The 13,306-nt window shown below is 36.7% G+C and overlaps 1 protein-coding gene across 2 annotated transcripts in view; it reads right to left on the bottom strand.

Moving 5' to 3' along the window:
• The window catches only part of LOC132104465 (semaphorin-4A-like), a 52,262-nt gene extending 39,258 nt beyond the window's left edge, over window positions 1-13,004 (bottom strand). For both annotated transcript variants that reach the window (XM_059509949.1, XM_059509948.1), the window contains exon 1: window positions 12,768-13,004. The gene's annotated coding sequence lies outside the window, so the exon portion shown is untranslated. The remainder of the gene's footprint in view (window positions 1-12,767) is intronic.
• Between the last annotated feature and the right edge of the window lie 302 nt (window positions 13,005-13,306).

Raw genomic sequence — 13,306 nt, forward strand, 5'->3', positions numbered from 1 at the left:
GAATGGCCCCTTATTCATTAATTATATTTTGCTTGCATACATCTTCAAATATGCCGTGGAGAATCACAGAAAGTGACCAAATTAGGTTGTATTGTGAACTTTGTTTTTTGTTGTTGAGAAATTCAAATATCATTTTTATTTATCGAATAATAAGAGCAGAACGAATATTCGAATGTTCGACTATCCGTGCACATCCCTACTAGGAACTAATCATTTTGGAATCATTGGCAAATGACTCTAATGTCAAATGTATATATTCTGAGAAAATTACAATGTTTTCTGACCTTAGATGCATTTAAACCTGTTGTAGGGGACTCCAACACAATATTAGGACACTTTAAAATACCATATGACCTGCTCTTTAATACCCAGCCCTACAATTCACTTTGATTTTGGTTAGTAAATGATAGTTTAAGAAGGAACCTTCTCCAAAATAAATTTGCGAGTTTGGTTTAACTCTGGATGAAGACAGTAAGAATAGTGCTGCAAAACTTCCTCTTTAGCAAAACCCTTAAAACTCTGCCATTGCTAATTTCTTGACAAGTATCTGTAATTGGTTTAACAAAGCCAAAAGCAGGTTCAAACTGGTACAAAAATGTCTAAACCACAGTCAAATTAGGGACAGTCAAGACAAACCAGAATTGTAGAAATGTCATTTAAAGCAGCACATTTTCCAACTTCCCACTTTACACGTGGCCTTTGTGATTACACAAGTTTGCGTAACTCCCTAACTTTAACCCCTAAAATAGTTCATAAATGATATTAAACATCTGACATCCTATTTGGTTGTCCACTATAAATGCACAGGGGCTTTGTTTCGTGCTTGAGCAATATTTATAAGAAAACTACACCGAAACAAATAATGCCAGTCATGTTAGTATATAATGCTAATATATTCAGCAAAATGTTTAAGTTTAACCCCTGCGTCAAGGTTTGTGTCACTCAGGACTGCTTGAAAAGTGACACAAGCCTGATAAACACATCAAATATACATCACATCCCATACTCTGCCTTTCCATACCTTGCACTAAACATACATCGACACGTCTGTCATGATATACAGAATTTAAATGACAAGTTTTAGGTGTACGCAAGTGCAATGCTGCACAAGCATTACTTGATTCAGATTGATAGCAACAAAGTGTCAAAAAGAGTCTAAACATAAAACAACGGCTCATTTAACTGAGAGGGTTCCTCTTCTTGTTTACTGTAAGATCATGCATTTAAAAAAAATGGATATGTAAATTACAGTCTTTCACCCATTACTTAAATATGTTGTTTCCCATTTTGTAAACTTCCCATATTGTAGGTCCTTTTTAGGACAAGGTTTTGAAAACCACTGATAAAGAATGGATAAATTATGAATGGACAACTTTGTCATGCAAGAAAAAAAAAAATCATATGTTTCATTGCTCTAGCTGACACATCATATGGTCTTGAGATTTTATTGCAGGAAATGTTGCAGTATTGTTTTGCAGTACTGTTTACATTAAGAATTGGCATGTCCCTTACATCCAATCAGGGACATTTTCCATCGGAAATGTATCCAGGGAAACACCTGAGGGGAAAATTGAGTGATAATCAAAGCAGGTTTGACTGCTCTGGGAGAATCTGACCTTTTGAAGAACAGCAAAGAGTGGAGGCTAAAGTCCAGTGTCAGAAACAAGATGAAGCACAGGCTTCTGAAGCCTGGGGTCCACAAGGGGTGAACTATTTCCCTTTGAAATTATTTCCAGGGTTTCCCACACATTCATTAATTTGTGGTGGCCCGCCACAATATCAACGCTGACTGCCACGGATTGATTCAGATTTTTTAACTATTTAATATGGGTACAATTGTATTTTATTGTAGAGCTGCGCACTGCTTGCTCCCTCCCTCTCACAAACTGACAACGGAGGCACGCACGACTAGCCCCTCCTCTTCGAACACGATCTGAATCAAAACATGAGCATGCGTTAGTTAGAGGACGGATTGTTGCCGGTGCTTAATGCTTATTCCCCCAGCGAAGATTCCAGAATCAATCCGGAGTTGAATGGTTAGTAATGAACACTGTTGCTCAACATAACTCTGAGAAGTTAGTTTATGTTAAGCGCTGTCGCGTTTCCATTACAGATTCGCACAAAACTTTTGTGTTTTTTTTCTAAATATCGATAAACAACTATTGCGAAATGACGGCGTTTCCATTAACCGATGTTATGCGACTAAAACGGAATTTTTTCCCTCTCGCGATCAGTCATTCCAAAAATCATGGCAACGGACGTTGGTAGGTTTATATATATATATATATCACAGCCACCAGACTAGACATTATATTATTATTATCTCCAGGTTAAGGTTGGTGTGTGTTGGTTTTTGTCCACCTCAATCTCCAGGTTTGTGTGTGTGTGTCCACCTCCAGGTCCAGTTTGGTGTGTGTGTGTGAGCCCGTGTGTGTCTGAGTCGGTGTGTGTGTGTGAGTCTTTTTGAATGTTTGAGTGTATGAGCCTGTGTTTGAATGTGTCAGTACAACCCGAATTCCGGAAAAGTTGGGACGTTTTTTAAATTTGAATAAAATGAAAACTAAAAGACTTTCAAATCACATGAGCCAATATTTTATTCACAATAGAACATAGATAACATAGCAAATGTTTAAACTGAGAAAGTTTAAAATTTTATGCACAAAATGAGCTCATTTCAATTTTGATTTCTGCTACAGGTCTCAAAATAGTTGGGACGGGGCATGTTTACCATGGTGTAGCATCTCCTTTTCTTTTCAAAACAGTTTGAAGACGTCTGGGCATTGAGGCTATGAGTTGCTGGAGTTTTGCTGTTGGAATTTGGTCCCATTCTTGCCTTATATAGATTTTCAGCTGCTGAAGAGTTCGTGGTCGTCTTTGACGTATTTTTCGTTTAATGATGCGCCAAATGTTCTCTATAGGTGAAAGATCTGGACTGCAGGCAGGCCAGGTTAGCACCCGGACTCTTCTACGACGAAGCCATGCTGTTGTTATAGCTGCAGTATGTGGTTTTGCATTGTCCTGCTGAAATAAACAAGGCCTTCCCTGAAATAGACGTTGTTTGGAGGGAAGCATATGTTGCTCTAAAACCTTTATATACCTTTCAGCATTCACAGAGCCTTCCAAAACATGCAAGCTGCCCATACCGTATGCACTTATGCACCCCCATACCATCAGAGATGCTGGCTTTTGAACTGAACTCTGATAACATGCTGGAAGGTCTCCCTCCTCTTTAGCCCGGAGGACACGGCGTCCGTGATTTCCAACAAGAATGTCAAATTTGGACTCGTCTGACCATAAAACACTATTCCACTTTGAAATAGTCCATTTTAAATGAGCCTTGGCCCACAGGACACGACGGCGCTTCTGGACCATGTTCACATATGGCTTCCTTTTTGCATGATAGAGCTTTAGTAGTCATCTGCTGATGGCACGGCGGATTGTGTTTACCGACAGTGGTTTCTGAAAGTATTCCTGGGCCCATTTAGTAATGTCATTGACACAATCATGCCGATGAGTGATGCAGTGTCGTCTGAGAGCCCGAAGACCACGGGCATCCAATAAAGGTCTCCGGCCTTGTCCCTTACGCACAGAGATTTCTCCAGTTTCTCTGAATCTTTTGATGATGTTATGCACTGTAGATGATGAGATTTGCAAAGCCTTTGCAATTTGACGTTGAGGAACATTGTTTTTAAAGTTTTCCACAATTTTTTTACGCAGTCTTTCACAGATTGGAGAGCCTCTGCCCATCTTTACTTCTGAGAGACTCTGCTTCTCTAAGACAAAGCTTTTATAGCTAATCATGTTACAGACCTGATATCAATTAACTTAATCACTAGATGTTCTCCCAGCTTAATCTTTTCAAAACTGCTTGCTTTTTTAGCCATTTGTTGCCCCCGTGCCAACTTTTTTGAGACCTGTAGCAGGCATTAAATTTTAAATGAGCTAATTAAGTGGATAGCAAATGTTTAAACTGAGAAATTTTACACTTTTAATATGTTATCTATGTTCTATTGTGAATAAAATATTGGCTCATGTGATTTGAACTTCCTTTAGTTTCATTTTCACTGCCGGTGCCAGGGTGTAACGCTTGACAAACAAAAGCTTAAACTTGAAGACTGACTACTGCTTGTGGATTCAGATAAAGTGTATTAAGTTCTGAACTTTCAAGTTATCATTTAAAAAAAAAAAAAAAAAAAAAAGAGTGCCTAAATATGCCAAGACCAAATCAAAGACGAGGCGAGTTGTTGGATATTGTGCCAGGAAACCAAACCTGCCGGGAGGGAACGGGCGATGGTAACGCCGATAATACTTCAGAAATACTGAAGGAACTCAAATTATTTCGAACTGAAACGGCTGAAAATTTTGGTGTGCTGAGGAAGGAGGTGAGCGAAATTAAACTGAACTTTGAAGAATTGAAAACAAGGGTGAATGACGCCGAACAGAGGATTGCGGACAATGAGGATCGTAACATGGATTTGACTAAGGTGCTGTTTCATTTGATGTGTAAACAAAAGTACCTTGAGGAGAAGTGTGAGGGCCTGGAAGGCCGTTCACGGAGAAATAATTTAAGAATTTACTCTGTACCGGAGAAAACAGAAGGAAGTAATATGATTGAGTTTATAGAAAAGCTTATTCGTGAGCAGCTTAATATCCGGGAAGAGATTTACATTGAAAGGGCGCATCGCGCCGCAGCAACAGGTGTCTCCACGGGACGTGCCGCGGACTTCACCAGATCAATCATCGTATGTTTCCGTAGTTTTAAGGAGAAACAACGAGTGCTATATGCTGCATGGTCTCTAAAGGACATTCGGATCAAGGATCAACGGATATATTTTGATGAGGATTACACCACCGATGTTTTTAAGGAGCGTGCAAAGTACAGGAGTGCAAGGAAACAACTCCAGGAGAGGAAAATCAAGTCTCGCATTCTCTACCCCGCAAAACTCATGCTGTTTCTGCAGGATGGAAAGACTAAAATTTTTGAAAACCCTCGAAAAGCAGCTGAGGGATTAAAGGATTTTGGCGTAACGATGGAAGTTCCAAGAAAAGAGCCGGATTGGGACTCAGCGCTGCGGGCTGTAGGATGGCAGTCCCCCCACAGTAGGAGCAAACATGCTCCTGCTGGGGAAATAACAACCAGCGTTGAATCACTTCGACTTTCATTGGTCAGTTATGAAAACGAAAAGACAAATACTGAATAAGGTATGTGGAGATTACATTGTGGCAAGCGCTAATTTGTATAAATGAGTGCAATGTCCGCAGTGTGTGAACATATCCCTACACAAGCTGAAAATTCAGAAGGATGTGTCTATGACTATGATGAACTGGACTCGGAGTCTAATTTATTTCCAAATATAAATGATACATGTAAATATTACACAGACGCAGAATTTATTAGTAATATAGAAACGGCTGGTTCATTTTCTCTTATTCATTTGAATTGTAGAAGCCTGTATTCAAATTTTGGTAAAATACATGATTATTTGAACACATTACAAAATAAATTTACTGTTATAGCTTTGTCTGAGACTTGGTTAACGGATGAGAAAGGTGTGGAATTTCATTTTGAGGGTTATGAATTATTTTATGTTAATCGGATTAATAAGAGAGGAGGGGGGGTTGCTCTATATGTTAGTAGTGATCTGAAATGCAAAACAATTGAGTGTATGACTACTGCAACAGAAGATTTAATGGAATGTTTAACTGTTGAGATCGAAATGAAGAAACAGAGGAATATTGTTGTCACATGTATATATAGAACTCCAGGATCTAGTATTACAGCATTTAATAACAAGCTGGAGCAATTATTATTTGGGTTGAATGAAAATAAAGTGTCTATAATTTGTGGGGATTTTAATATAAATCTTTTGAATGTGTCAAATCATACTAGTGGTTTAGATTTTCTAGATTTAATGTACAGTAGAGGCCTTTATCCTACTATTACTAAGCCTAGCCGAATAACTTCCAGTTGTGCCACGTTAATTGATAATATTTTTGTAAATATATTTGAAAAAACGGTCAAAAGTGGTCTTTTGATAAATGATACAACGGATCATTTACCGATATTTGTAACTCACTTCTGTGAAGTAAAAACAAATAAAGAAAAGTATAGTAAAGTTATTAGGTTAAGAACTGAGGAAAGATTAAATAGATTTAGGGATGATCTAATGAAAGAACATTGGGACAATGTTTATAGTACAAATAATGTAAATAAGGCATATGAATTATTTTTGAAAAAGTATTTATGGTTATATAATAATAATTGCCCAATAAAAATATTGAATGATAAAGCAAGAAATAATAATAAACCTTGGTTAACGAAAGGTATATTGAAATCGTGTAAAAAGAAGAATAAGCTTTATCGGGATTTTGTAAAATATCGGACGGTAAATGTAGAAAATAAATATAAAGCTTACAAAAATAAGTTGACTACTATAATGAGACGTGCAAAGAAAGATTATTATATAAACTTGTTGATGGAAAATAAAAATAATATCAAAAATATGTGGAAAGTTTTAAGGGAGGTTATAGGCAGTAAAATGAATTATAGTCAGCCATTATATTTAATGAATGAACAGAATGTCGAGATATGTGGTGAAAAAATGGCTGATGAATTTAATTCATTTTTTGTTAATGTTGGTCCAAATCTTGCCAAAACTATACCATTACATAATAAAAGCTGGATAGGTGAAAGCAGAGTCATGCAATCCATTTTTCTTGACGAAGTTAGTGAGAGTGAAATTATTTCCACTGTCTCTAAATTAAAAAGTAAAAATTCGTGTGATAGTGATGGCTTAGATATGTATATTGTCAAAGAAACTCTACGTTGCATTATTAGACCATTAAAATATATAATTAATTTGTCTTTTAATACAGGTTTTTTTCCAGATAAAATGAAGGTGGCTAAAATTATTCCTTGTTTTAAAACTGGTGATAGGCATAGTCTTACAAATTATAGGCCTATATCTTTGCTTTCCCAATTTTCAAAAATTCTGGAGAAGCTTTTTGTTAAAAAATTGGATTATTTTCTTGAAAAACATTCTTTGATAAACGATAATCAGTTTGGGTTTCGTAGCACCCGCTCAACAGCTATGGCTTTGATGAAAATCACAGAGGATATTACTACAGAATTGGAGAATAAAAATCACACAGTTGGAGTTTTTATTGACCTTAAAAAGGCCTTTGACACTCTCGATCATGGAATATTGATATCTAAATTACAGACATATGGAATTAGAGGTGTAGTATTAAATTGGATTATTAGTTATTTAGAAAATAGACAACAATATGTAGAGTATTTAGGCCATGAATCTAAGTTGGAAACAATACAGTGTGGAGTCCCTCAAGGCTCTGTGTTGGGGCCTAAATTATTTATTTTATACATTAATGATCTCTGTGATGAATCAAAGATTTTATGTTTTGTTCTTTTTGCGGACGATACAAATTTTTTTGTATCGGGGAAGAACTTAAAAATCTTAATCAAAACTATTGAACAAGAATTGGTCCTACTTCAGAAATGGTTTAACAAAAATAAACTGTCGTTAAATTTAAGTAAAACTAAATTTATGTTGTTTACGAATCAAAAATGTTCTGATAATGTTTGTTTGAATCTAAATGGAATAACTATTGAGAGAGTGTCAGAATTTAGGTTTTTAGGAGTACTCATTGATGAAAAATTTAAATGGAAATCACATATAGCCTATGTAAGAAATAAAATGTGTAAAAATATTGCTGTTTTGAGTAAAGTAAAGTTTATGTTAAATTATAAAGCAATGAGAATCCTTTATTGTTCCTTTATTTTGCCCTATTTGATGTATTGTTTGGAGGTATGGGGTAATTCATATTTTACTAATTTAATGCCCTTATTTATTTTGCAAAAAAGGGCAATAAGGATAATTAATGGAGTTGCTCCAAGAGAACATACTACAGGACTGTTTCTGAGGTCAGGACTACTTAAATTGAAGGACTTGGTTTCTTTACAAACTTTATTAGTTGTTCATAAAGCAAAACATTGCTTGTTACCACATGGACTGCAAACCCTTTTTACTATAAATAGTGAGACAAGTAGAAGAAATAATGATTTTAAACAACCTTTTGCTGGAAATACCCTCAAACAAATGTGTGTTTCAATTTCTGGTGTGAAAAGATGGAATTGTTTAGAGAATGATTTAAAATGTTGTTCAAATATAGTTCGATTTAAATATAAGTATAAAGAGAAGATACTGAACTTGTATAAAGATGATGGTGAAAATTCTTAAAACTATAATATGAATGATTATGGTCTCGTCATTGTCTTTGATGCCAGAGTTGTCATTATTGCATTAATGTTGTTTGTGTTCGTTTAGTGTTGTGTAAGCAGAATTAATAGTAAAACAAACACAAAAAATTAAGGAAAATTGTTAAAAATGAAAGTAGATTACATCTGGTCTGCGTTATTTTTCATTTTTTTTTTTTTTTTTTTTTTTTTTTCGTTGTTATTTATTTTTTATTTTTCTTCATGTCGGTTAGGCCATCTAATTTGAAACTTCTTATTATAAGAATGGGGTAGGAGTTTATAAGATTCTTTTTTCTTCATCCTACTCCTGTTCTTCTTGTCATGGAATGTATTTTTGTTGTGTTTGTGTGGATTGTTGTTGTGGCATTTTGTGTTGCATTACCATGAAAAGAGAATAAATAAATGAAATGAAAATGAAATGAAATTTTATTAAAATTTAAAAAACGTCCCAACTTTTCCGGAATTCGGGTTGTAAGTTTGTGAGTTTGAGTGTGTGTGTGTGTGTGTGTGTCCATCTCCAGGTTTGTGTGTGTGAGCAAAATTTGCAACAAGAAGTCTGTGGAGCAGTCATAGCATAGAAAGTGTAGCAATGGCATAGCAATAGCAATGTCTTTAAAGGGATAGTTCACCCCAAAAAGAAAATTCTATCATTGTTTACTCACCCTCAAGTTGTTCCAAACCTGTATGAGTTTCTTTGTTCTGCTGAACACAAAGGAAGATATTTGGAAGAATGTTTGTAACCAAACAGATCTCGGTCCCCATTGACTACCATAGTATATATTTTTTCCTACTATGGAAGTCAGTGGGGACCGAGATCCGTTTGATTCTGTCATTCTTCCAAATATCTTCCTTTGTGTTCAGCAGAACAAAGAAACTCATACAGGTTTGGAATAGGGATGGGACGATAACCGTTTTTATTGATAACCGTGATAAAATGTGCTGAAGGTTAGTAATATCGTTTAAAAATGAATTATTAAAACCGTGTTTGATTATCGCGGTTTTAATAACTCACTATTAAATCATGTCCAGCCAGCAACAGTCTGACGCAAGCGCAGCGCACAATGTTTTTTTATTTTTTTTCGAGAAGGAATGGCGAAAGTCAGTGACTTTTCTATGCTTTTCTATGCTTCTACACTTTTCATTGTAAGGAAGGAAATGCCACAGAATTTAATCTTTCTTTAAATTAAGTGCATAGAGTTGCTTGTTTTATTAGTTGTTTGTTGATTATTAAATATAAAACTTGCTGAAATGTTTTCAGTGTGAGCATCAACTATTTTTGAACACTTTCATCTCGTTTCAACAAAACCGTGATAATATTGATAATCGTGATAATTTTAGTCACTATAATCGTGATATTAAATTTTCATACCGTCCCATCCCTAGTTTGGAACAACTTGAGGGTGAGTAAACGATGATCGAATTTTCATTTTTGGGTGAGCTATCCCTTTAAGGTATCTGACACTATGGCTACGTTCACACTGCAAGGCTTAATGCTCAATTCCAATTTTTTGAAAAGATTCGATTTTTTTGCAAGGTCGTTCACATTTCCAATTAAATGCGACCTTTTGTGATCTCCTGTGTGAACGTGAAATGACCCAGAAGTGACCCGCGTGCGCAGAAGAGTACTCAACGCTCAACGACGTCACTCGTTGTTTGCGGAAGTAGCTAACGTTAAACATGGATGTCAACAACAGAGTAGTCAACAGCTGAGCTCTTTTTGCAATATTAAAGTTATTTTCCCAACGGAGCCAGCACAATTACAATCTTCTCATTTTAAGAAGAAAATTAAAAAGGAGGAGAGCAAGGTTTTTGGCCATGGTGTTTTGTGGAGCAGTGTTAGCAACGTTGGTACAGAGAAACATGTGGGTGCGGAGTCGCAGCCAGGAGTGGTGGGATACTGATGTGAGTGGCTTCACTAATACAGAATTCATCAGTTTATCTTCTCGTTGCCGCCTACTTCAACGCAGAATTATGACGTTTGGAGCGTATCAATGACGTACGGGTCGGATACATGTGGCCTGGCCGTTCAAACGGAGGTCGCATTTCAAAAGATCTGATACGTATTGGATTCAGGACCACATACCCAAGTGGCCTGGGTCACATTTGAAAAGATCGGATCTGTGTCGTTCAGACCGTCATGAAAAGATCAGATACAGGTCGCATAGGGGCAAAAAAATCGGAATTGGGTCGCTTCCAGCCTGCAGTGTGAACGTAGCCTAAGTGTTGGCAATGGAAATGTGTACTTGTCACTAAAAATATATGATATATTTAACTTAACCCCCCCTTTCCCCGGTCCCCAAACACCACACCACCACAAATAGAATCTAATTCCGTGGGAAACACTGATTTCTCCCTCGAACCTTAGTTGCACATTGATAGATGAAATACCAGTGGTTGTCTCTAACTAAATGAAAAGAGCACAGGCAAAGCCTTGGTTTGTTTATATATCTTTTCATTTATAATTTGTCTCAAATCTCATTTTGTTAAAAAAATAATAATAAATCATGAGAGAATCGTATTGTGAATCGTATAGCATTGTGAGTTGAGTTAGATCATCTCTTCCATTTTATTATGACATTAATCTACTCTCCTGTCAAGTTTGTTCATCGACAAAATTGCAGATTCAATTTTATGATTGGTCTGATCACCTGTCAATCAAACTCCCTGCAAAGGGTCAATAAAGCACATTTTATCTCTAATTATACTCGATTATCTTAATGCATCCTTAAGTTTTACTTTTACTAGTACTTTCATTACTGTCACTGATTATTCTCAGAGCTATATTAATTTTACTGTATTAGAGTAAAAAAAAAGTTATAAATGTTGAAATAGCATAACGTGATAATATCACTGAATATGAAATAATATGAACAAAGAATATGGCTTTTTCTTTGCATTACAATAATGAGAATTTAAGGGAAATCCGTTTAACACTGACACTGAGAGGAATGTTGCAATGCAAAAACTATTAATGAGTCTTAAAAAACAAAAACAAAGGCATGATGGGAAAAACAGCCATTGGAACTATTACAATCCTTACATGAAGATGAAGTGGAAAACTCTGCCTACGGAAGAGCATTCAGTGATACCCTGAGGAAAACACGGTGGTGGCATTTGCGTGCAAACAGGCAACACGTCTTAGTCCGTGGAGGAAAAGCAATGAGTCAGTGAAGGAGAAAAAAAACGTCTCTCCCAGTGAAAGCTTTCATTCCCATGTGCAGTTACCATGACTACAGCTGATGTGATTACCAGTCAGCAGTGATGTAATGAGGTGTGTGAGCCAATGTGCTGATGCACTATAGTGTAGCACTTCAAGAGTCTCATGTTAGGAAGACCTTTGACAGCGCCACCTATTCATACACGAGTTTAATGAATAAAATCCAGCAAACGAAATAGCTGGTGATCCTACGCCATGCAGGCTCTGATGTATGTTTAGTTGTGTTCTGAGAGAGGAAAAAAAAACACACGAAGAAAGTGACTAATCCCAACACAGTCTGCACAGTACAGGTGATTCACGCCTCTGGATCATGTTCAGAAGACAGAAATTTGATCGCTCTCAATTTGCACTAGATCAGGGGTAGGCAAGTTCGGTCCTAGAAAGCCGCAGACCTGCAAAGTTCAGCTTCAACCCTAATCAAACACACCTGAACAAGCTCATCAATCCATTCAGGATTACTAAAGTACAGGCAGGTGAATTTTTTTTCAGGGTTGGAGCTGAACTGTGGCCTTTCTAGGACCGAACTTGCCTACCCCTGCACTAGATAAAAGCTGGAGCTTCTTCAGAAATAACACTTTTCTAAAATATTTAGAGGTAGGCTAGTGGATGCATGACTTCATTACCATACATTTGATTATATCCATTACAATATTTTTATATTTTGTTAAACTTCTGTATTAAAATGATCACCATTGTTTTTCAACAACTTCATGAAAACACTGGACTGAGATACAGAAATACTGTAGCAGCTGATACATGGCTTTATAAAGGAAATGTGAATTTATACAGAAGCTATATCCTTCTAAACAACCCTGGTGTGTTCTTGGTGTCTGCTTGATGTATCTACTGTAAACAAGACCTGAACAAGCACAAAAACTACAAACTAGACTCAGCAAGCACGGGGATGTTCAACGTTACAATAGAACAATCAAATGAACCACACAAGACTGAAAAACACGTCCTGCTTGCACAGACAAACAAGAGTGAAAGCACGTGCTTCTTCATCCTTGTCAGGTTTTTGTTAACTGAACACACATTCATTAACCCGCCGCAGTCAATGTTAGTTTCACGCAAAAGTTTAGACGGCACAACTCAACTCTGCATGAAATGAAATGATTCGGATAACAGCCCACGCGCTCCACAAACATGCTTCACTATCAATTATCGCCCACTACAGCAGTTTTGGGATTTGTCAACGTCTTGTGCTCAGATACACAGAACGACCCATTTATTTCACTTCACAAGGCCGTGCAACTATTCAATGCTTGTACTCACATCAAAATATTTCTCCGGGATCTGTTATGTTGCGCTCGTGTTGTTATGATAGTCCTCCGTCTGTTTCTGAATCACAAACCCCCGAACTGACGTCACTGCACGAAGTAATCTAATAATCTAAAGCACAGTCTGTGTTTAGAGACAGAACTCGCGCTTTCCTTCAAACGCCGCACGTTCTCGTGTACACGCGCGTGTCTGTGTCTATTGTGTCCGCGCTGTTGATAAGCAAACGCCGACTGTTTTGCCCACGGGGAAGAGAGAGGTAAGATGTACTACACCGCCACCTAGCCGTAAGACACGGAGAAACATATTCAACTCTTAAAAAAAATCACCCACCATAAAATACACAAATAAACATTATTGACCATTTACTCGCACTCAGACGACCCAAGACGAGTTTGTTTCTTCATGTGAACAGATTTATAGAAATTTAGCATTTTATCACTTCCTCGCCAGTGGATGCTCTGCAGTAAATGGCTGCCATTAGAATGAGAGTCCAAACATTTTATAAAAACATCACAATAATCCACAAGTAATTC

The sequence above is a fragment of the Carassius carassius genome, chromosome 25 (genome assembly GCF_963082965.1).
Source record: "Carassius carassius chromosome 25, fCarCar2.1, whole genome shotgun sequence".
NCBI lineage: Eukaryota > Metazoa > Chordata > Actinopteri > Cypriniformes > Cyprinidae > Carassius > Carassius carassius.